This window comes from Emys orbicularis, chromosome 8 (assembly GCF_028017835.1).
Source record: "Emys orbicularis isolate rEmyOrb1 chromosome 8, rEmyOrb1.hap1, whole genome shotgun sequence".
In the NCBI taxonomy this organism is placed as follows: Eukaryota; Metazoa; Chordata; order Testudines; family Emydidae; genus Emys; species Emys orbicularis.
The window spans coordinates 37818935-37842592 of NC_088690.1; the positions used below are offsets into that span (position 1 = coordinate 37818935).

The 23658-nt window shown below is 41.9% G+C and overlaps 1 protein-coding gene and 1 pseudogene across 1 annotated transcript in view; one reads left to right on the forward strand and one right to left on the reverse strand.

Annotated features, from left to right (window-relative positions):
- DPYD (dihydropyrimidine dehydrogenase) overlaps positions 1 to 23658 on the reverse strand; it is a 564598-nt gene that overhangs the window by 495013 nt on the left and 45927 nt on the right. The gene's annotated exons all lie outside the window — the stretch shown is intronic.
- Positions 18081 to 20445, forward strand: LOC135882355 (rabankyrin-5-like; annotated as a pseudogene).

Here is a 23658-nt window from a genome sequence, read left to right on the forward strand (position 1 = left end):
GATTGAGGTCCACCTATTGTCCGTGAACCGTGCTCTGTGGCCCGCCCATCGTATCTTATTATATCTGCTTTCCACGACAATATCTTTCACACTGCTGCGTTCTCTAATCATTTCATTTGGTATACGATCCAGAAGGGAAATTCCCAACATAGCTCGTTCCATTGCCCTTTCAGCTACCGACAGCTGCTGTTCTTCTCTCTTCGTCAGTGCCCACGTTTCACTGCCATACAGAATGGCTGGCAGCACTGTTGAATTGAAGATATTTGTACGTGTGGTCTTGTTGATTTTTCCTTTGAGGACGTCCTTCGTGGAATTAAACACACACCATTCTGCCCGAATCCTTTGTGAGAGTTCTCCGTTCATGTCTTGGTGCATATAAACTTCTTGGCCCAAATATATGTACTGTTCCACTTCTTCAATTTCTTCTCCTGTTACCATTATTCGGGCTTTTCGTAAGACGTCTGATTGCATGTATTTCATTTTGCAATGGTTCATTTTCAGACCTACCTGACTGCTTTTCTTGTCGAGTCTTTGTAGCATACTCTGCAGTTGGTTGGTGCTTTCAGCAATTAGTACGATGTCGTCCGCGAATCTGAGATGAGATAATCGTTCTCCATTTATATTAACACCATTCCTCCAATTGATCTTGTTCATAACCATTTCAAGGCAGGCAGTAAATAGTTTCGGTGAAATCGTATCTCCTTGCTTTACACCTTTCTCGATTGGGATGCGGAGGGGAGTTTCGAGGAGAGTAATGTCTGTTGTACATCCAGTATTCACTTCCTTCAACAAACTGATGTACTGCGTGTTAATTCCCTGCTCTGCAAGTTCCTTTAATATTGCGTTGAACTCGACGCTATCGAAGGCCTTTTCATAGTCGACGAAAGTAATGCACAGCGGGAATTTGTATTCCCTCGCTCTTTCTAGGAGCTGGCTAAGGGTAAATATATGGTCGATCATGCTGAAATTTCTTCCAAACCCTGCCTGCTCTCTCAGCTGTTGTTCATCCAGACTCTCCGAGAGTCAGTTCGTTATCACCTTTGTAAAGAGTTTATAGATATGAGAGAGCAGGCATATAGGGTGATAGTTCTTAAGATTTTCTCAATCCCCCTTCTTGTACAGCAAGATGGTATTCGACTCCTTCCAGCTTGATGGTATTTTTCCTGCTTCGAGATATCAACTGAATCTTAAAGCGAGGGCCTTCCAAAGTTTTTCGCCTCCTGAGGAAATCATTTCTGATGTTATTCCATCATCTTTGCCTGGAGCTTTTCCCTTCTTCATCTAGTGTAGTGCGCTTCAGACTTCACTGACTATTATTGGGGGGACGCGTTCTTCTGACTCTTGGAGCCTTGGGAGAGGGACGTTGATTCTTGATTTGAACCATTCTGTATAGAAGTCCTTGCAGACCTCCTCCATCCCTGCTCTGTCAATTACTGTCTCTCCATCCTTGTTCTTCAATGCTGTTACGCTCAGTCTATACTGCGCCAATTTCTGCTTGCATGTCCTGAGGCTCTTGTGTGATTCAGCTGTTTTAAGGAGCTTTTCTTTCCAGAAGTTCTCAAAGTCGTCCTTCAGTTTTTGCCGTATAAGCTTGCACAGAATGGAGTACTCGAGGTTGTTATCCAAGCTCCTTTTCATATTTCTCAACTTCTTTAACAAGCTTTTCATTTCGTTCGAGATTATTCCCTTTGCCTTCTTCATCTTTTCAATTTCAGCTGCTTTTATGCAATGTCTCAGCTTGTCAGCAAAGATACTATAGTCCTCATCACACTTTTCCATCTGGCTCCAGTCAAACCCAGAAATCGCTTTCTTCAGCTTTGCTTCATCAAATGTCTTCGGGCGCTGTTTCCTGTTTGCCATCTGTAAAGGTTTCTTTTCCACTACTTTGTCGAAAATCAACTTCGCTCTAAGCAGGCGATGGTCACTGCCAGTGTTGAAGGGCTGCACCACAGAGATGTCTTGAACGATGCGCCTTTTATTGACTAAAATATAGTCGATTTCATTCTTACTCTTCGCTTTTGGTGTGATCCACGTCCACCTTTTTGCAATCATCTTTTTGTACCAGGTGTTTGCCACATACAGTTCTTTCATTTCTGCCATCATTACCAGCCTTTCTCCTCTTTCATTTCTTTCGCTGCTGCCGTATCTCCCTATGAACTTTTCGCCAGCTTTCCCTTGCCCGACCTTAGCGCTGAAATCTCCCATCGTGACAGTGTAAGTGGACTTTTGCATGAGGGCTCTTTCGAGCTCTTGGTAGAATTCTTCCACTTCTTCGTCCTCACTTGCACTTGTGGGAGCGTAGGCCTGGATGACCCTGAGGATAGCTTTTGATTCCATCTCAAGATGCAGCATATCAATACGTGATGATATTAGCTGGCATGATATGACTTTCGAAACCCAATCCTTACTGACGATAAATCTGACTCCTTGAACGTTTCTAGCACCATCTCCCTTTCCGAGTCTCACAGCGCTTCCATCCTTCCAGTTGACTTCCAACTCCTTCTTTTGTCGGGTTTCACAGATACCAAGGATATCGCATCTTATCCTTTTCTTCTCCTCCATCAGATGGTTTAATGTTTCCTCCCTTGCCAGCGACCTACAATTGTAAGTACACACAGCGAGGGTTGTCCTTTTCCATGCTGGCCTAGCACTTGACATTTTTAACAACCTTTCATCGCTCAATTTCCACTCCACCACCGAAGAACGGTTTGATGACACGCAGGGAACTAAGACCCATTTACTCGTGTTGTTTTAGCCATTAACTTGAAGCCATCCCACTAGCTAGGCAGGCAGACATACGTACCTCCTCAAGCTTAGCTAGCCTTCAACCTCTAAGGAGAAGGAAAAACATTCTTTCCTCTGAGAGATCACTCCCCCTCCTTGGATTGGATAGTCCAACACCTTTGTAGCATGGTAACTCTAATGACTAAAAACTATCTAACTAAACTGAGACACAAACTAACTATCTAATCTCAAAGAGCACTGCTGAACTCTGTCACTAGCCGGGGATGATAGAAAAGGAACTAAGGCACCCGGGCTGTGCACGCGCTATTCAAACACTGACAGCTCGAGAGGCAGGGACAGTGCGTGCGCAGCCCGTAGGGGTACTGCTGTAGAAATCTCCGTTCAAAGACGTTGGGATGCACCTTGACCTGAAGTGAAGCACCCACAGGGACATCTCTCGAAGAAGAACTGGGCCACCCAAGAAGCTAAGCAACCTGGCAGTTCATGAGGGAAGCAGCCAGGGAGCTGGGCAGTTTGCTGGCCCCACCATTCATCTCGCCAGAGGAAGAGCTGACAGAAAACATGCCTGCTAGCCTAGTTTCCAACTAAAGTTTGAAAAGAATCAACATCTTCTGCAAGAAAATTGTTCTATTGGATAATTTTCAACCAGCTCCAGCTAAGATGTATATTTTAATGTCAAATTTGCTTCCCATTCAATTACTTTCTTGTGAAAAAGACTGACAATAAAAACTTGTTTTCAATGAAATGGTGTTGATTTAAATGGCACATTTCATTTCAATAATCCTTTTTGACTTTCCCAAATACCTTCAAGACAAATAAACAGGATATAAATTCAGAAGTCTTCTGGGGAGTGGCTGATTAATATTGATGAAAGTTAAATATCCCAGGGCATAATTGGACCCAGGTTCACAATCTGAACAATCAGAATATGGTGACATAATACAGCAAACCAAAAAAAAAAGAGCAAATTCAGTAAAATCTTCTCAGCTTATTCACAAGCCAATAGGCAACATCTATGACCACACCACATTTGACCTATAAACAAATTACTTCTAAATTGTGGATATGACAACATAAGTAACTATGCCATGCAGCATACTAAGTAGTAAAGACTCTCTCTCTCGAGGAATGGAGAAAACTACCACTGCTTAAACCATATGCATAAATATATCTACCAACAGACTCTAGAGCAGGGGTGGGCAAACATTTTGGCCTGAGGGCCACATCGGGTTTCTGAAATTGTATGGAGGGCCCATTAGGGGAGGCTGTGCCTCCCCAAACAGCCAGGCGTGGCCCGGTCCTCATCCCCATCTGACCCCCCCGCTTCTCGCCCCCCAAAGACCTCCCTGGGACTCCTGCCCCATCCAACCCACCGTGTTCCCTGTCCCCTGACGGCCTCTGCCCCATCCACCCCTCCCTGTACCCGACCACCTCCAGACCTCCCGCCCCTGACTGCCTCCCGCCGTCCCATCCAACCCCTCCTCTCATTCCTGACTGCCCCCCCAGGACTCCTGCCCCCATTCAACCCCCCGTTACCCGCCCTCTGACCGCCCCAACCCCTATCCACACCCCCACCCCCTGACCACCACCCTGAACTCCCCTGCCCTCTATCCAACCCCCCCGGCTCCCTGCCCCCTTACCGCGCGGCCTGAAGCACCGGAGGCTGGCGGCACTACAGCCGTGCCGCCCAGAGCACCAGGACAGGAAGCCGCGCCGCCTGGCTGAGCCAGCCATGACACTGCGCAGCACAGAGCAGCGGGACAGGCCGCAGCTCTGCAGCTGTGCTGCCCAGCAAGAGCTCACAGCCCCGCCGCCCAGAGCATTGCACGGACAGCGCAGTGAGCTGAGGCTGCGGGGGAGGGGAAACAGCAGGGGAGGGGCCGGGGGCTAGCCTCCCGGGCCAGGAGCCCAGGGGCCAGGCAGGAGGGTCCCGCGGGCTGGATGTGGCCCGCAGGCCGTAGTTTGCCCACCTCTGCGCTAGAGTATTAGTAGTAGCAGTTATATGCATAGTGCCAATAGGGTGCCAAGCACTTTACAAACAGATATGGAGACAACATACCTGCCTGCCTCAAAGAGCTTTCATGAATTTAAACAGAAGTGGGATGTAATGAAGCAGTTTGTATAATTTTTCTGAACTTTTCCACTTCTTTCAGTACCTTGGCTTTTATTCAGATTTCTTCCCCAGAGCTATCTATGCCCTGATCCTGCAAAATGAACTACATATGTAGATAACGGAACCCACTGCAACACTGGCTCACAGAAACAAGAGAGTGGGAGAAAGACAAAAAGTGGATGGATGGTTTATTGTGTGGCTTGGATAAAATAAAGGACTGAAGAGGGTCAAGAGCAGGCAGAACTAGCAGCTGGGAAATTTATTACAAAAATAGTACAGTAACTCCTCGCTTAACGTTGTGATTATGTTCCTGAAAAATGCGACTTTAAGCGAAACAATGTTAAGCGAATCCAATTTCCCCATAATAATTAATGTAAATAGGGGAAGTTGGGTTCCAGGGAAATTTTTTTCACCAGAGAAAAAACTTTATTATATATATTGTGACAGACCCAGACCAGTGGGGTACAGGAGTCTGGTAGAGGGCAAATATACTGGTCACTGGATGAGTAGTTTTCTGTTCCCTGAGTGACCAGAGCAGGGGCTGCACTAGAGTAATCAGGAACCTGCTAGAACCAGTTAAGGCAGGCAGGCTAATTAGGACACCTGCAGCCAATTAAGAAGAAGCTGCTAGAATCAATTAAGACAGGCTAATCAGGGCACCTGGGTTTTAAAAGGAGCTCACTTCAGTTTGTGGTGTGAGTGTGAGGAGCTGGGAGCAAGAGGCACAAGGAGCTGAGAGTGAGAGGGTGTGCTGCTGGAGGACTTTGGAGCACAAGCGTTACACTGGTCTACAATTTTTGAGAAGTCGTCTGCTTCAGAGATAAAATGTGCTATTTATTATGTATTTTAATGTGCTGTCCTGGTGAAATCGCTCGCCGTGCTCGTCGCTCACTGCTCCGCAGTTCGGTGGAAAAAAATCTAGATGAGAGTGCAAAAAATGTATCTTTAGTGACATGTTGCAACCAAAGCTTTTGTATGCCTTGAGGAGGTTTTCCACCAACAACCTGTAGTTGTCTGCCTTGTTGTTTCCGAGAAAATTTATTGCCACTAACTGGAAGGCTTTCCATGCCGTCTTTTCCTTGCCACGCAGTGCATGGTCAAATGCATCATCTCGAAGAAGTTCACGAATCTGAGGACCCACAAAGACACCTTCCTTTATCTTAGCTTCACTTAACCTTGGAAATTTTCCACGGAGGTACTTGAAAGCTGCTTGTGTTTTGTCAATGGCCTTGACAAAGTTCTTCATCAGACCCAGCTTGATGTGTAAGGGTGGTAACAAAATCTTCCTTGATTCAACAAGTGGTGGATGCTGAACACTTTTCCTCCCAGGCTCCAATGACTGTCGGAGTGGCCAATCTTTCTTGATGTAGTGGGAATCTCTTGCACGACTATCCCATTCGCAGAGAAAACAGCAGTACTTTGTATATCCAATCTGCAGACCAAGCAAGAGAGCAACAACCTTCAATTCGCCACAAAGCTGCCACTGATGTTGGTCATAGTTTATGCACCTCAAAAGTTGTTTCATGTTGTCATAGGTTTCCTTCATATGGACTGCATGACCAACTGGAATTGATGGCAAAACATCGCCATTATGCAGTAAAACAGCTTTAAGACTCGTCTTCGATGAATCAATGAACAGTCTCCACTCATCTGGATCGTGAACGATGTTGAGGGCTGCCATCACACCATCGATGTTGTTGCAGGCTACAAGATCACCTTCCATGAAGAAGAATGGGACAAGATCCTTTTGACGGTCACAGAACATGGAAACCCTAACATCACCTGCCAGGAGATTCCACTGCTGTAGTCTGGAGCCCAACAGCTCTGCCTTACTCTTGGGTAGTTCCAAATCCCTGACAAGGTTATTCAGTTCACCTTGTGTTATGAGGTGTGGTTCAGAGGAGGAGGATGGGAGAAAATATGGGTCCTGTGACATTGATGGTTCAGGACCAGAAGTTTCATCCTCTTCCTCGTCTGACTCAAGTGAGAATGATTCTGGTGCATCAGGAACTGGCAGTCCTTCTCCGTGGGGTACTGGGCGTATAGCTGATGGAATGTTTGGATAATGCACAGTCCACTTTTCCTTCTTTGACACACCTTTCCAACTGGAGGCACCATGCAGAAGTGACAATTGCTGGTATGATCTGTTGGCTCTCTCCAAATCATTGGCACTGCAAAAGGCATAGATTTCCTTTTCCTGTTCAACCACTGGCGAAGATTTGTTGCACAAGTGTTGCAGCGTATGTGTGGGGCCCACCTCTTGTCCTGATCTCCAATTTTGCAGCCAAAATAAAGGTGATAGGCTTTCTTAACCATAGTGGTTATACTGCGCTTTTGTGATGCAAAAGTCACTTCACCACAAACATAGCAGAAGTTATCTGCACTGTTCACACAAGTATGAGGCATCTCTGCTCACTTTGGCTAAACAGAAATGTGTCCCTTTGCAAAATCAAACACTGACAAATAAGAGAGCACGACACTGTATGATTTCTAGAGCTGATATAGGGCAATTTGTTCAGCAGAGTGATGTAAGCTTCGTTATGATTGCATCATCCATGACTTCTAGGAATAACATGATGCAATTCATATCATGTATGACGCAATACCAGCTTCAGATTGCATCATTCATTGTTTTGCCTAAAAAGCAAGTACTGTCCAAACCCAGTCATAGATTTATTCATAGATCCAGTCAAAGATGTATTTTAGTCATTTCTGGTTTAAATTGAGATCCCTTCCCTTTATAACTCACTTATCCTCCGCCATTGCCAAGTCAAGTGTCGTATATACTGACCTAATAGCATATCTTGAAAACTAGAGCCAATCAACAAATTTAAGCACCATTTTCGTTCTCAGTGACCCAGAATTAGTAAAGTTTGACTACATTTATTTCAGAAGCATTTTGGCTGTAGAGCAGTGTTATCAGACACCAGGAGGAAGGTCCTGTGGTGAGAATAAGGAAGGTGTTTGGAGGAGGCCATGGGGAAGTAGCCCAGGGAGTTGTAGCTGTCATGCAGCTGTTACAGGAGGCACTATAGACAGCTGCAGTCCACAGGGCCCTGGGCTGGAACCCGGAGTAGAGGGCGGGCCCGGGTTCCCCCCAAACCTCCCAATTGACCTGGACTGTGGGTTCTTCCAGAGGGGAGGGTCTCTGGGCTGTTCCCCAACCCACATGGTGAATCTCTGAGGCAAGAAAATCCGCCAATAAGCGCAGGACCCACCAAGATAGAGGAGGAACTTTGTCACAATACACACACACACACACACACACACACAGAGAGAGAGAGAGAGAGAGAGAGAGTATAAGTTTTAAACAAACAATTTAATACTGTACACAGCAATGATGATCGTGAAGCTTGGTTGAGGTGGTGAAGTTAGAGGGTGGAAGAGGGAGGGATATTTCCCAGGGAATGCCTTACTGATAAATGATGAACTAGCACTCGGCTGAGCCCTCAAGGGTTAACATGTTGTTAATGTAGCCTCACACTCTACAAGGCAGCACAAATGGAGGGTGGGGCGACAGCATAGCAGACAGAGACACACACCCTATGTGTGGGAGAGAGAGAGAGAGATGTGCATTTCCTCTTTAAGAACGCTTACCCCACTCTACATACATTGCCTTTAAACAAATCAGGAAGTTGAAACAGCAGCTGCGGCCAGCAAGCTCTCTCCGTCCTGAGCCCTGTCCTGTCCCTACCCTGTTCTATATGGAGAAGGGGTAAGCGGGGGGCAGGAGTAGGGGGGAGGGAGAAACCCTGACACTAGCCCCATTCTTCCCCCTTCCCCTGCACAGCAAGCAGGAGGCTCCCGGGAGCAGCTCCAAGGCAGAGGGCAGGAGCAGCACATGGCAGTGCGGGGAGGGACAGCTGAACTTCTGGCAATTGGTAGCCTGCTGGGTGGCTGCTGCACAGGGAACTTAGGGGAGCAGGGAACTGATAGGGGGGCTGCCGGTCCACCCTGGTTCCAAGCCCCCACCAGCTAGCTGCAATGGGCTGCTCTTCCTGCAAGCAGTGGACAAAGCAGGCGGCTGCAAAACAACGTTATAAGGAAGCATTGCACAACTTTAAACGAGCATGTTCCCTAATTGATCAGAAACGTAACAACGAAACAACGTTAACCAGGAGGACTTTAAGTGAGGAGTTACTGTAGTTATAAAGAACTGGTCTCTAACCACACACAGAGGAGATGTTGAAAGAAGAAGAGGGCTGTAAGTAATGAGCTTTATGAAATATAACATCACACCGCAGGTGGGTTGGTGGTAGCGGAGGCTGAACCCAGGACCTGTGTGTAAAAGCATGAGCCTCTAACTGCGGAACTAAAATGCCCAGCTGTGTTAGCCAAAGCTGTAGCAGGCTCATCAACCTCTGTATATGACTCACCACCATTAGAGTACAGAACACTGTGTGGGGGGGGGGGAAGTGGGGGGTTATGTATACGGTAGATTCATTGTCAAACTATCTGTGACAGTGTGAACTGTTACAGGGTGGGGCAGGAGGAACCACTTGATTCCAATTTAACAATTCTTTCAGAGGATGCTGGGAGTGGGAGAGGTCAGGAGTCTATATAAGCCAGACACAGAAATCTGTCATCTCAGAAAAAGAGGAGCAGCAGCAGAGGCAACACGCAAGAAGACTGCAGGCTGAAGGAGTGCCAATGGAAAAAACAGATCCAAAGAGGGGCATGAGAAGCGGCAATCACCCTGAGAAAAAGAAACGGAGTTCGGGAAGAGTTGGGCATGGGCTGGAGCCTGCCCCCCTAGTGAACTGTGGACTTGCCCTAGAGGTAAAGGAACTTATGGGGAAAAGACTTTGTGTGTAGATGATGATAAGCAAAATACTGATACATCCTTTTAATAAGTTCTCCTACAGTCTTCTGGCATCCTTTACCTCCCCTGGCCCACCAGGCAATGGCTGGGTCACATTTGGAGCTGTGGGATTTGGGACTTTGTCAGAGAAGCAAGTCACCTTCGTGATTGTCTGCCAAACTCCCTGGGGATGGTGAGAATCTATTGGTTCACACTGTTCACACCTCCAAAACATAAAATCAGATTGTAAAACCTAAAAAGCCACGAGTAGGTAGTGTGGGGAAGGAAATACACATTTGAAAAGCAACTGTGAACTCTACAAATGTAGCACAAATGTTTTCAAAAGAAATGGGCTGTGTAACTAAGGGAGCTAAAATGCTGCAAGTCCATATTGCATGGAATTGCTTGAGTTTTCTAGATCACTGATCCCTGGCCATTAATTCTATCTGAAAATAAATCTAAAGAAATACTTAAAGTGCCTAACTTCATTTTAGAAAATAATAAAGGGAGATAGATGGAGGGCTCTCAACTTGCTTTACTGTGTTTTTTTCTACTCTAACAATTTGCATATCTAACAATCCTGCTACTGAAAGTATGACACTGCACCAATGTATGTCTTCTTTGGAGTCTTTGTGATAAGCCATCTGCCACAGTGGTTTTCAAAACTTTCTTTTGCTACCAGTGTCAGACATGGTCTCCTGTGGTATACTAAAAAGCAAAAAATTTGACTCTTATCCAATATGGTTTTTCACTTAAATCAACACTAATGGGCTCAAAAAGCAAAAAAAGATTCTCTCCCTCACCCTCACAAATTGCAAGACAAGTTCTTCTCTCTCCACTCCAAGATATTGTTATTAATGACACATGCACACACAAGTCAATGATGTGCTTACAATACATGGACAAGATCCTGAAGATTTTACTCTGTCATTATAATAGGCACAACCACAGGAAATGAGAGGAACACATCCCCCCATCAGCTTTTGACCATCCTGTTTTTGCCATCTTCAGCTTGAGTGCAGGTATTATACATATTTACTCCTAGTCACCATGCCTCATTTTTTAAAAAGTATATATGTGATACAAGCTCCACTGAAGACTTAAAAAAATAAGATTTGGATCATGCCCCTAAGAGCCATGAATGGAAATTAATAAAGCATTTAATAGATTTCCATGATACAGCTTCTCAGACCTAAAGAAACTTACTTAATACAGGCTGAAAACTGCAGTTCTGTTCTTGCTAAACTTCTGTTTTCAGTTCCTTCAACATAATACAGAGTTTAAATAGAAATATGGTGTTAATTGTGCTTGCAGCAAAAATAAAAGCATTGGTGCTTCTAATATTCATAGAAAATTCTAATAACCTACATAGGCCCATATCCTGGATTCCACCCTAAAACACACAGTATTAATTACATTCACATATACACCGCTACCTCGATATAACACCACCCGATATAACACAAATTTGGATATAACGCAGTAAAGCAGTGCTCTGGGGGGGGCGGGGCTGCGCACTCCGGTGGATCAAAGCAAGTTCAATATAACGCAGTTTCACCTATAACGCGGTAAGATTTTTTGGCTCCCGAGGACAGAGTTATATCGAGGTAGAGGTGTATATAAAATGCCATCACAAGCTGGCATTTACAGGAATTTGTCAGGTCCTGAAAGATGTCTAGTGAGCTAAGCTGATTTTTTCTTAAGAACTTTGAAGAGACCTTAGTAAACATTTCTACAATTTGCCAAAGCTGTCACATTTCCACCTGTCAACAGCACAAGTATTACATTTCATTACTGATTACAATAATATCAATATGCAGTGTTGTTGTAGCTGTATCAGTCCCAGGATATCAGGACAAGGCGGCTGAGGTAATATATTTTATTGGAGAAACTTCTGCTGGTGAGAGAGACAAGCTTTCGAACTACACAGCTTGTCTTTTTCACCAAGAGAAGTTGGTCCAATAAATGATATTACCTCGCCCATCTTGTCTCAATAATATCAATAACACAATAGACAAAATATAATCTAGTTTTTCCTGTAAATCACAACAGTGATGAAGAAATTGCTTTTCTTATTAGAAATCTTACTAGGTCTTCCTGACATCGTTTATATGAAACATCTTTTAAACAAGCAAAATGTTACTGTACATAACCACATGATTTGTAATGGTAATATGGGATTTAAATGTACATTTTTAAACAATTGAATATTTTTAAATTAAATCTTAGTATTTAGATTATGTTTTCCTCCTAGGTGCTTTTATTCCTTAGTTACCCTATAAGGGCAGCTCAGTTCTTTGATACAAAGCAATTATAAGTTTGGATTGCAAAGCAAGATGCACTTCACTGTGATTTTCTACAGAAGTCAATAGAAATTTATAACCACGAGTCCTGATCGTGTACTGTACATCACCTTAGGTCAGTTAAAATTACAGAACTTCAGTTTATTCTAGACAGGTGATTGAAGGAATGTTCAAGGGAAATCACAATCTCTCTAAACTCCCCTGATCCCCCTCACTATGGTATTCCCTAAGGAGTCAGGCTTATTCTCCGATTTACCTCACCAGCTCAAAGTAAATTAAAATTCCCAAATGAAAAATCAGAAATTATATACTATATCTCAGACAACATGGGCGCAACAGCATATAAACCTATATAAGCTTCTAAGACCATATAAACTTGGAAAAACAATTCAACATCAAAATTTCCTGTCAAGGTATTATAAAGTAGACTACTTTGTTGAAGATCAATCTCACAATCAAGCTCAAAACAAGACAGTTTATGGTTTCTTGATTTATATTTTAATTATATATAAGGCAGTGCAATCACTTTCTAAAGCACTGGAGATAAACACTGTGGGAATACAATGACAAGAAACTCACTGTGAGTTATAATACAACTAGAACCATGTGCTCCCCATATTTCAAAACGGTGCTGATTGTTTTTTGAAATTGCAAATCAAATATTAAGTACTCTAATTTATTCTTATAACAACTAGCAGTTTAAGCGGTATATAAAGATGCAACACAAGGTCTAATATCTATTGAAGACTGCAGATTATTAGAAGTCAAACAATGTAATGCTATAGGTCCACTCTATGTTCTAGGATGCTTTTAGCAAATGTACAGTGTCATAACCTGACCCAGCTCTGCTTTCTGGACAGAGAGACACCATTGTGTTGTGATATGCTCCAACCTCTGAATTGCATGTGCTTGTAAGACCCCTGCGTTTGGATAGTGACTGGTCACTGTTCCTAGCTGTGGGTCTCTCAGGTGCACTCCCAGGTGCAGACCCCCATGTCTGACACCCTTCTTGGGCAGTGGTATCCTGCAGTCTAGCCACCTAGACCCTGGAACCAGTGCCTCAGCCCTTCCGAACCACTAGTATCTTAGACATGTTCTCCTAGAGTCCATTTGGCTGTGGGAGACCTGGTTTTATAGTTAAACATGGGAGTAAAGGAACGAACACAGGATCAGCAAAGAAATTTCATAGCCACCAAGACTTTACTATTAAAGCACATGAAAGTTTAAAAAGCACATGAAAGTTATAGATCTGTGGAAAACAACCCACAGTCCTGAACACAATTCCCTGGTCTGATCTCATCCTGGGTGTCCTGGTCAGTATCCTTAGGCAAGGCAGTCTCTCCTGTCTTTACTCTCTAGCAAGTTCTGCTTTCCAGGAATGATGGAATGGCCTCCTTGCTTAAAAATGCGGCCACATTTTACAACAGTCTGTCCCATTTCTGACCCAGCCCCTTACCCCATTGATTTGTGTTGGTGGTCCAAGGGTTTGCACTGGCTATTGACAGTCATTCAAAGTTTCAGAGTGGTAGCTGTGTTAGTCTGTATCAGCAAAAACAACGAGGAGTCCTTTTGACACCTTAGAGACTAACAAATGTATTTGGGCATAAAAATATGGAACGCTTCACAAATTTGCATGTCATTCAAAGTTGGGCCTCATGGTATAAAACCTATTGTTCCAGTAGGGAAGAGTCATTCAACGTTGATGGCTGTCTCATTGTTAGCCCCCTTTGAGGCGTCCCACAATCTAGCAAGAATACACAATGTCTAGAATAGACTGACCTTGTAAAGATTAGACTGATTTTCAGCACCAGATGTCTCAACCCAACATCAAGGTTCCACCTCACAGAGAAGGTTACAATCACAAAATGGTGTTCTCAAAACAATATGGAGTTCACAATTTGACCCAGACAACTTAACCCCTATCTGTCAGACACAGTATAGATCTTCCTCCTTATTTTGTAATACACTTAGGTATAGTACTACCAAAAGTTGCAAAGTGCTTCAAATGTTCTCTAGCTATTTCTATACTGGGCATATAAAAAACCATACAAAATATAATTGGCTACACAGGCATGTTCAGCACCATCCATACATTGCCACATTATTAATTACTATGAGTAAAAGTTACGTAAAATGATCCTCATCACGTGATGTCTATAAACATTGGAAATTCTAAGGAAAGTATGACCTCTTATTTTAAGTATATTCTGTTTCTTCCTGGAAATTAACTATCAGAAATGTACAGTGAGTAACATTTAGAACTTGAGAACATTTCAATACAGCTGAAAACAAAAACACAGCATGATCTCCAAATTGAAAGTAGTGTCCAAATGATCGATTTCCTTTATCAAGGCCAAGATTTTAAAAAGTCACCAGTGATTTTTGGGTCCCAATGTTTTTTGGGTGCTTAACTTGAAACATTTTAAAGGACCCTGATTTTTTTCTTCTTGAGTTGCTATAATCATATAGGGGGGTAAAGCATAGTTACACTTAGAAGGAAAGAGGAAACTAAGCAACTTTCAGTAAATCCATAGGTAGTACCACTTATCTCTCTCAAGTCAAGAAATGTCCCAAGCAGATAAAATTATAAACAATGTGCATGGATAAAAATGGATGAATTAAGGTGGATGAAAACAATGATAAATATCATGTTAGCAAGTAATTGCTCATTGTCATATACCATTCCTGTTGGGGAAATTAAGACTAAACACTGGCAAGATATCAGGGCAGGATGGGAATGTTTGTCTCTGGGGAATTTTTATTGATTCAGACCTTGTAGAAACACCTAAAAGGAAAACCATCATCTGCTGGAGAAGGCAAGACCAAGACCCTTTAGAGTAACATCACTTTTCAAATGTATCTCAGATTTTAGACTACATTAAGAGGAAATTAATTATTACTAGCCCCTGGACAAACAGGTGTCAAGACAACAGCAAGAACAGAATCAGTCCCTGTTGATTATGGTCCTAGCAAAGTGAGGTAGTAGAGAGGTGTAGTCTCATATCCACGCTCTTCTTATAAGAGAATAAGGGACACATTTGTCAAAAATGCATTACATAATTAATTCCATTCCGTCCTGTCCAATTTTCCTCCTCTAGCTCTTACAGATGGGGGTAAAAATATATCTGTCCTCTCTTGCTAAGGAATGTATATAATTCAAATTTGAATATCTTTGTACGGAACTGCAGAAAGGTCTAAACTAGTTAATAAGGAGGGATTTAGTGACATCTACAACAGGTATCCAAAAATTAATGTTTTTATTCTCTACTCATGAACTTGTAATCATACTCAGCCAATCTCCCCAAGAAACAACCTACCCATATAAGGATACCATTCACAAAAGTAGGAGATAGAGTCATCTAGAATTAGGATACATAAATGTATGTCCACTTAGCCACTCTTGATACCACACTGCTTGCTGACATAAACCATTTTGTCCTTGTTGGTAAGGTAAACGAACACATGCAGACCATCAGAGAGATCTCATGGGATACTGACAGAGGCACTGTTTGTCTAATGTTCTCTACTTTTGGACAGAGAAAATTTACATGAGATGTAATGCCCAACTGAATACTACTTATGTAGTGCCCAAAAATTTGTTACAACCTTTTAAGATATATAATAATTCAGGCTTCTGCCATTAAGTGCTTATATTAAAAATAGTAACATACGCTTAGAGGGAATGAAAGGAAGTAACACAGGACCTTCTGTCATTTCCCATTCCCCTGCCAAAAAAAAAATTCCTTCTGAATTTTATCTTTGACTTTATTATAGATTCTTGCCCCCAAGCCTCTGTTTACTATTTTTCTTCTAACCTTAGCCTGATTGAGAAGGAAAACTAAAATTATTTCTCATAAAACCAATTTACATTTCTAATAATAATCACCCTCAGGACTGTACACCTGAAGACACACCAGCACTCCCCGCCTTCCCCGGCTCATGCCCCTCCACATGCCACCTGTGACAAGGCTGCAGGGGACAGCATAAAGTAAACAGGAATTTTGATGCAGCACTTTAGTTTCTTGCACGCATCTTTTGCTCTTCCAGAATAGCAGAAAGAAGCTTTACAGAGGACCAGGATTTGTCTCTTCTATAGTGGATCTATGTTAAGATCAAATTGAGCCCTATTTACAATAAGTTTAATATTCTTATACATAGACATTATACATAGACTTCGATGCTATTGTTTCTGACAAGTTACTGTATAAAATGCCAAACAAGATGAGAGTAATACATATTCAAAATATCTAAACCACCAGTTTTTCCACTTGTAAAACATGGATTCAAAAATTAATTTCCTTTTATGGTTTACTTAAGCTTTGCAATTACATTAAAATATGATAGTATATCCACAGTGGTGTATTTATTAACAATATTAACAAAACATTATAATCATACCAGCACTTCAATTATGTGTACTTAAAATTAAACCAAATTCTCACAATACCAATCATTATACCCTGAATAATGTTAACTATTTGCAGCTTGTTATCTACTTCATGATCTAGGTGTAAAATAATATGCAAATTAGAACTAGGAGCATTCCCTAGGCTTTAGTATGATAGATATTCTCTGATTTTAAAAATATTTTACACGTTTAAAATTACATATAATATCTTATATAATTGTACGTACACACACACAATCCTAAGAAATGTGGTTTTCATTTCATTCTTAATTTAAATATTTAAATTCAGAATTTAAATATACTTAAAATTTAAGTCGATTTTCTGTAGGGTTGCAGAAGCTAAACTAAACTAAAGCATACCAGCTCAGTCATCACCCAGACAAACAAGTGACACGCTCGCTGCTTGGAAACCGAGGGTGGGCAAGAAGTATGAAATCAGAACAAATACACACTATAATGCACAGAACAGGGAATTATATGATGAATTGGAAGGATAAGACATTTATTGGAACATGGACTATAAGAGCGCTATACCAGGCTGGTGCACTTGCAGTAATGATGCGTGAATAGAAAAGATACGAGTGCAATATAATCTGTCTATGTGAAATGAGATGGGAAGGCACAGGAGAATTCTACCATTATGAACACAAGCTACTGACCCTGGGAAAAGAAGACAGTGGATGCCAGGACAGAGTGACATTAGTGCTAAATCCAAAGGCAAACCAGGCTCTGATGGCTTTTAACTCACTATCTCCTCGTACATTGAAGATGGGATTTAGACTCACGCCCGTTGCAGTCACAATAGTACAAGTATATGCTTTGACCTCAGCAGCTCCCAAGAAATTTCATAACCATCTACAGAAAGCAATACAAGCAAGACTAAAAACATTAGTGGCGATGGGAAATTTTACTGCAAAAGTGTGATCGAACTGGAATTCTTGGGCTGCAGCAAAAGGTACATTTGGACTCAGTGAACAAAACAAAGAGGAAAAGGGCTACTAACAACCTCAGTAACAACCTGGTGCTAATGAAGATGGTATTGCAACAAAGAAAGCTGTGGAGGAAGTGGACTTGGATATCACTTGATCAGCAAACGAAGAACACGACAGACTTCATACTTGTGAATCACAGATGGAAATTAAGTATGTTATTGTGCAGATCATTTACAGCCAATAGTGGATCTTAAATTAGTCCTAGCATCAATGAGGTTGAGCATGAGAGCAATCAAAAAGTGTCAAGAATTAATATCTATGACATGGACAAAAACACCACATCTCTGGTGAAAGAAAAAAATGAATGTTGACGAGACATGGAGCAGTGTAAAAAACAGGATTACGACGACAGCAGTTGAACTAGTGCTCGTCTACAAGGACAAAAAGAAGAAACCAGGCTGACTCTAGGAAGAGATGCAGAGTCCCAGCCAGCAGGGCCGCCCGGGGGGGGGGGGGGAAGTGGGGCAATTTGCTCCAGGCCCCGGGCCCCGCAGGGGTCTCCACAAGAATATAGTATTCTATAGTATTGCAACTTTTTTTTATGGAAGGGGCCCCCAAAATTGCTTTGCCCCAGGCCCCCTGAATCCTCTGGGCAGCCCTGCCGGCCAGGGCTGGAAGGGGTGGACTCAGGTCTTCTGATCTTGTGAGAGCACTTGACCAAGAGGGTCCTGGAGATGGGGGGTGATTCTTGTGAGAGGAACAGGTGATTGGACCCAAGATGGTGGAAGAGGAGGTGGCGAAGGTGGAGGAGTACCTAATGCTTCTCTGCCAGGAATAAATAAAGCTGCAGAAGGAACTAGCTGATACAGAGAAGAGATGTACTCTGTTGGCTGCAGAATGTAACAAAAAGAATGCCAGTGACTCCTTCATCAGTTGACTTCTCACCATTGTAGCTGAACTCTATGAGCAGAAGCAATATATAGTGATCTGAAGATAAAGGTTGGGGACAAACGTATCAGTGCCCACAGTAAGACTTAGAGTCTAGCCAACCTAGTGTCATCTGAAGAGTTGGATCTGTCAGACGCTGACCCCGAGGTGACCACAGCAATGTTGTACTGGATCTACATAGATGAGCTAGAGCTGAGAGAAGATGACGTATTCTTGACAAAACTGATGAAATTAGCTAATCTGTTTCAACTACAGCTCCTTAGGGAAAGGTGTGAAAAAGGAGTCACATCAGCAGTAAACATCAGGAACTGCATTTGTTTCTATCAGATTGCAGAGGTACTGAATACTAGCATTTTAATGAAATACTGTGCTGAAATAATTGCTAGTTACTGGGATGACTTGTGGAAAGAAGACTTCAGCTGTATGAGTGCTCAGCAGTTGTACAAAATGTTCAAATCCAAGACTGAATATCCTTTGCAAAAAGCTATTAAAGTGAAGAAGAAGAAGACACAGTTTTTCTGTATCTTCCTGAAGTAAATTCACAGCTGTTTGGGAAGCTCAATGAACTGGATCACACTGGAGATCTAAATCTTCCTTTAGATCTATCCCTCTCTCTCAAAGATTGGAAAGCATTGCAACCACACTGGTCAATTACAAAGCTGATGCGGATATGGTGAACAAGAAAGGTTGGAGTCTGTTACACAAAGCCATCCAAAGAGGAGATAAGTTTGCTGCCAATTTTCTCATTAAAAATAGTGCCCATGTGAATGTTGCTACACTGGGAAAACAGGAGATTGCTCTGCACCTTGTGGCATCATGCAGTTCCAAGAAGCACTTGCCATCTGTGATGTCAGAGATGACACAGATTACAGAGTCCCTCTTACAGGCTGGAGCCAATCGAAACATGCAAGACTGCAAAGGAAGGACCCCATACATGCATCAACTGTTGTTAGGAATGATCCTCTATTCAGTCAGCTTCTCCAGTGCAAACAATTAGACTTAGAACTGAAGAAGGCTTGTAAGTCAGTATGTCACAATGTCTGTCCTGTCTCAGTGTAGGGACCAGAGAGATCAAATCAAAAGTGAAGAGTGACAGAAACAACTGAACAAGCAAACAATGTAAAAGAAGAGGAAGAATATGTGAAGAAAAATGCAACACAGGGGTTTTATCGCAAGATAAGAGAACTAAGTGGAGCATATGAGTTGAAGATGTTGGCAGTGAAAAACAGGGGCAAATAATTGAGGATGAACAACCAAAGAATAAGTGATCAAAAAACATTTTGAAGAGCAGTACAATGTGCAGAACACACTAAATAAACAGTTCTAGAAAAGCTTCCCAGTACAAATGTGGGAGAACAGATACTAGAATTCTAAGTAGTAAAGATCTCAACAGAAAGTTTTAAAAAGAAAAAGGGAAGTGACAACATAACTGCAGAGCTGCCAGAAACACACAGTAAAGGTGATCCACAAGCTATTTAACAAGATTTACAAACAAGAGCAAGTGCTGAGCGAATGGGGGAAAGCAATAATAGTACCGATCTACAAAAAAGGAGATAAGAAAAACTACAGATGAATCAGCTTATTGAGCATGCCAGGAAAAGCATTCACTAAGATGTTCCAGAGGAGAATGATGAGGTACATGGAAGTGGTGCTTGCAGAGGAACAGGCTTGAATCAGGATGAAATACAATACATCAATTATTTATGATAAGACAGATATTGGAGAAGTACATGGAACACAACTAAACCTGTTACTACTTCACAGATTTCAAACAGACTTTTAATAGCATTTGACAGAAAAGGGTTTTGGCAAGCCTCGAGAAAGTATGGCAACCTGGAGAAATTGACCAAGCTGTTAGAAAACATCTATAGCAAGTTGATGAGGGTGGTGAGAGTACTCAAGAAGCTAAAAGAATGGTTCACAATGACCATTGAAGAAAAGGATGCATGTTATTGCCAGATTTGTTCAACTTGGTATTGGAAGCCATAATGGCTGTAGCACTGATAGATGAAACAGGAAGAGTCATGTTATGTGGGCAGAGAGTGGATAAACTTAGATTCACAGATGATACTGAGCTCACAGCATTGACCAAGGAGGATTTACAGAGAATAACTGACAAAGTAGATCAGGAAAGTGGAAAATTTGGAATGAAGATCACTACAGAGAAGACAATAATTATTGCAACTGCAAGATAAGAGGAAGACGTAAAGATCCAACTGGGAGACAAAGAACTAGAACAAGTGGAAACATTTGCGTACATTGGAGGACTAGTACAGAAGAATGGGAATTGTGAAGATGACATAAAAGAACTACCGGACTTGCTGGTATTGCATTTGGAAAACTATGCAAGGTCTGGAAGGCTCAAGACATTTCAATAAAAATGAAAATCAGCATATCTGAGACAATTGTCATACTGCTGCTCAGACAGGTCGGCATGTTGGACTATGAAGAAAGCTAATGAACGAACTATATTGACTGCAAAATGAAGTGGCTGAGGGAAATACTGAGTTTCAAGCAAGCAAAACATAAAAAAGGAAATGAGAAGATAGCTGTTACAGGTTTCAGAGTAGCAGCCGTGTTAGTCTGTGTCCGCAAAAAGAACAGGAGTACTTGTGGCACCTTAGAGACTAACAAATTTATGCTCTAATAAATTTGTTAGTCTCTAAGGTGCCACAAGTACTCCTGTTCTTATAGCTGTTACAGACGATCCAAAACAAATGATTGTGATAGCTTGGATTTGTGTCAAGAATGGACCTGGAAAAGATACCATACCTGACAATACATACCAAAGTGCAAGGACCTAGAAAACAGGAAGACCAATGATGCATTGGATTGACATGGTGGAGAATGACATAGAATAAAAAGGTTTAAGGATTAACTAAGCCACAAAGCTGGTACAAGACAGAAAGAGGGGAAACACTTCATTCAGTCCCATCGTCTCTTCTGAGCTGACGGACAGGAATCAAAGAGAAGAAGACAGAAGACCCTTTTAATACAAAGTACAGTGATATTCATATTCTAGGAGCATGTTTAAACCTATGTTAAATTGAGTGTTTTTTTTCCCCACAAAAGAAAGATAAAATGGGAGGTCTTGTTCCAAACTAGGTTACTGGAGAGAAACGTTCATTTGTGGCTCTTATCTGGTAGAGCAGCAGTGACACTCTGGCAAATCAGAATAAATTTGAGCAGACTTCCCACTAAACTTAGGGCTCATCTGAGATCTACCTAACTATCTGACTAGGTTTATCGATTGGTTGGTTTTAACGTGACTACACAATTTGAGTCTCTCTGTGTAACCCCTCTCTACACACTTTTCCCAAACATGCAATCACACATGTATTTGAGGATCTGAGTTGTATCGTCCACTCAGCGTCCACTCAGAAATATACAATAGCTTTGCCAGAATATATCTTTGTTCTCTCAGGGCCTGATTTTAAGTCCTTAGACATCAATAGGAGTCTTTCCACTGATCTGACCCTCAAAGATGTATTAGCATAGAATCATAGGACTGGAAGGGACCTCGAGAGGTTATCTAGTCCAGTCCCCTGCACTCATGGCAGGGCTAAGTATTATCTAGACCATTCCTGATAGGTGTTTGTCTAACCTGCTCTTAAAAATCTCCAATGATGGAGATTCCCAACCTCCCTAGGCAATTTATTCCAGTGCTTAACCACCCTGACAGTTAGGAATGTCCAACCTAAACCACCCTTGCTGCAACTTAAGCCATTTGCTTCTTGTCCTATCCTCAGGGGTTAAGAAGAACAATTTTTCTCCCTCCTCCTTGTAACGACCTTTTATGTACTTGGAAGCATAATTATACATGACTAATTTGCTCATGGAGTTTGATCCTGTACCACTGAAGTCAATAGAAGCTTTGCCATTGGCTTCACTTGGTGTGTGATCAGGCAAGATACTCAATTACCCCAAAACAGGGGTGTTTCTCAAAACCATGAGAAGTTTTAGCCCTATGGAGCAAGTTATTTGGATACTCCCATCAAAAACAACGTGCTGCTGTGCCACATTTCCAGGCACAAGATTTTTTCCTCCAAAGTACTTGATGGAATAAACGGTGTGCAAGAGGATTGTCAATATAGAACTCTCTACTTGTCATTTTACACACTTCTCAGGTTTATCGGAGATCCAAAAAAGAAAATTAAGCATTCAGGGACATGTGTGGCTTTGTGGCACTTCTGAAAACTGTGATGCCCTAGAACAATGAATGTTCATCCATATATACAGTTTATTCACTTGTGCAAACAGATATGAGGACTTACCTCTGCGTTATATGAAGTTATTAAAGTATAATCAAGTGAAACTTGCTAATACAAGTTAGAACTGTTTTATTTAATTCATTAACAACACAAGAAAATTCAGCTGAATGAAAGCTGCTTATCAGATGAAAAAGAGGATTGCAATATTATATGATGTGTGTCACACCTCTCTCAGTGGAACAAAAGGCATTTGTCCACTAAGAGATGAGATAGCTGAAAAGGAAGTTTGTGAAAAGTCTTAAACCACTTTGGTGCTTCTAAGCGAACCTAGCATATAGAACAACATACACCTCCAAAACAGCCCCTTGTATCAGGTATACAGCCTTTGAAATTCTGTCATTCCATTGGCCATAGAATTTTGACCACCAGAGAAAGCATGTAGCAAAATCTAACAGTAAACTTCGGTGAGCCACATGGCACAAAATGCTGCCACTGTAACTGTGAAATGTTGTAACACGGACTGTTAGAAACAGACCATCTTCTTGAAATCTAGTCTGTTTAAAAGAAAGTGTTTAAAAGTAGTTTCACATGCCACATCTGCCCCCAAATCACTTTTCTATGTTTACTATTGTTTTCTCTCTCCTGTTGCAGTGTGGAAGACTCACACAAACAGAGGAAACAGACTGGATATACAGAAGCAAGACCAAACATTACTACACACAGACTGCTCTCAAATGCATGAAGTAAAGAAAATGAAAAACCAAAAATAATTTATCTAATCTTTCAACTTCAGTTGTTATGTGAACAATAGTAAGTGAAAATATTCAGATAGAAGTGGATTTGTTGTTCAAGTAATAAGAGCTTTCAAAACAGCCAAGATTGCATTTCATGTGTGAACACTCTTGTGAACAGTTATTTACACTGTTGTTCATGGGAAGCAAGAGCACTGTGAACAAGCCTGTAGATAAAAACTTGCTCATCTGAATATCTGTAAATTTAAAGGGATTATGAATACTAACCAAATGAATTGGTGGCATATGTTTGCAAGCAGACTCAGACTTGTTGTTGTTGTCCAATCTTAAAATTACACTGTTTGATACCAAAGAGAAGTTAAATAAAGTGGGGTCTGCACTGCTACACATTTTTACCCCTGTTAAGATTTTCCTTTTACTGCCCCTGCTTTCAGGGTCACTTACT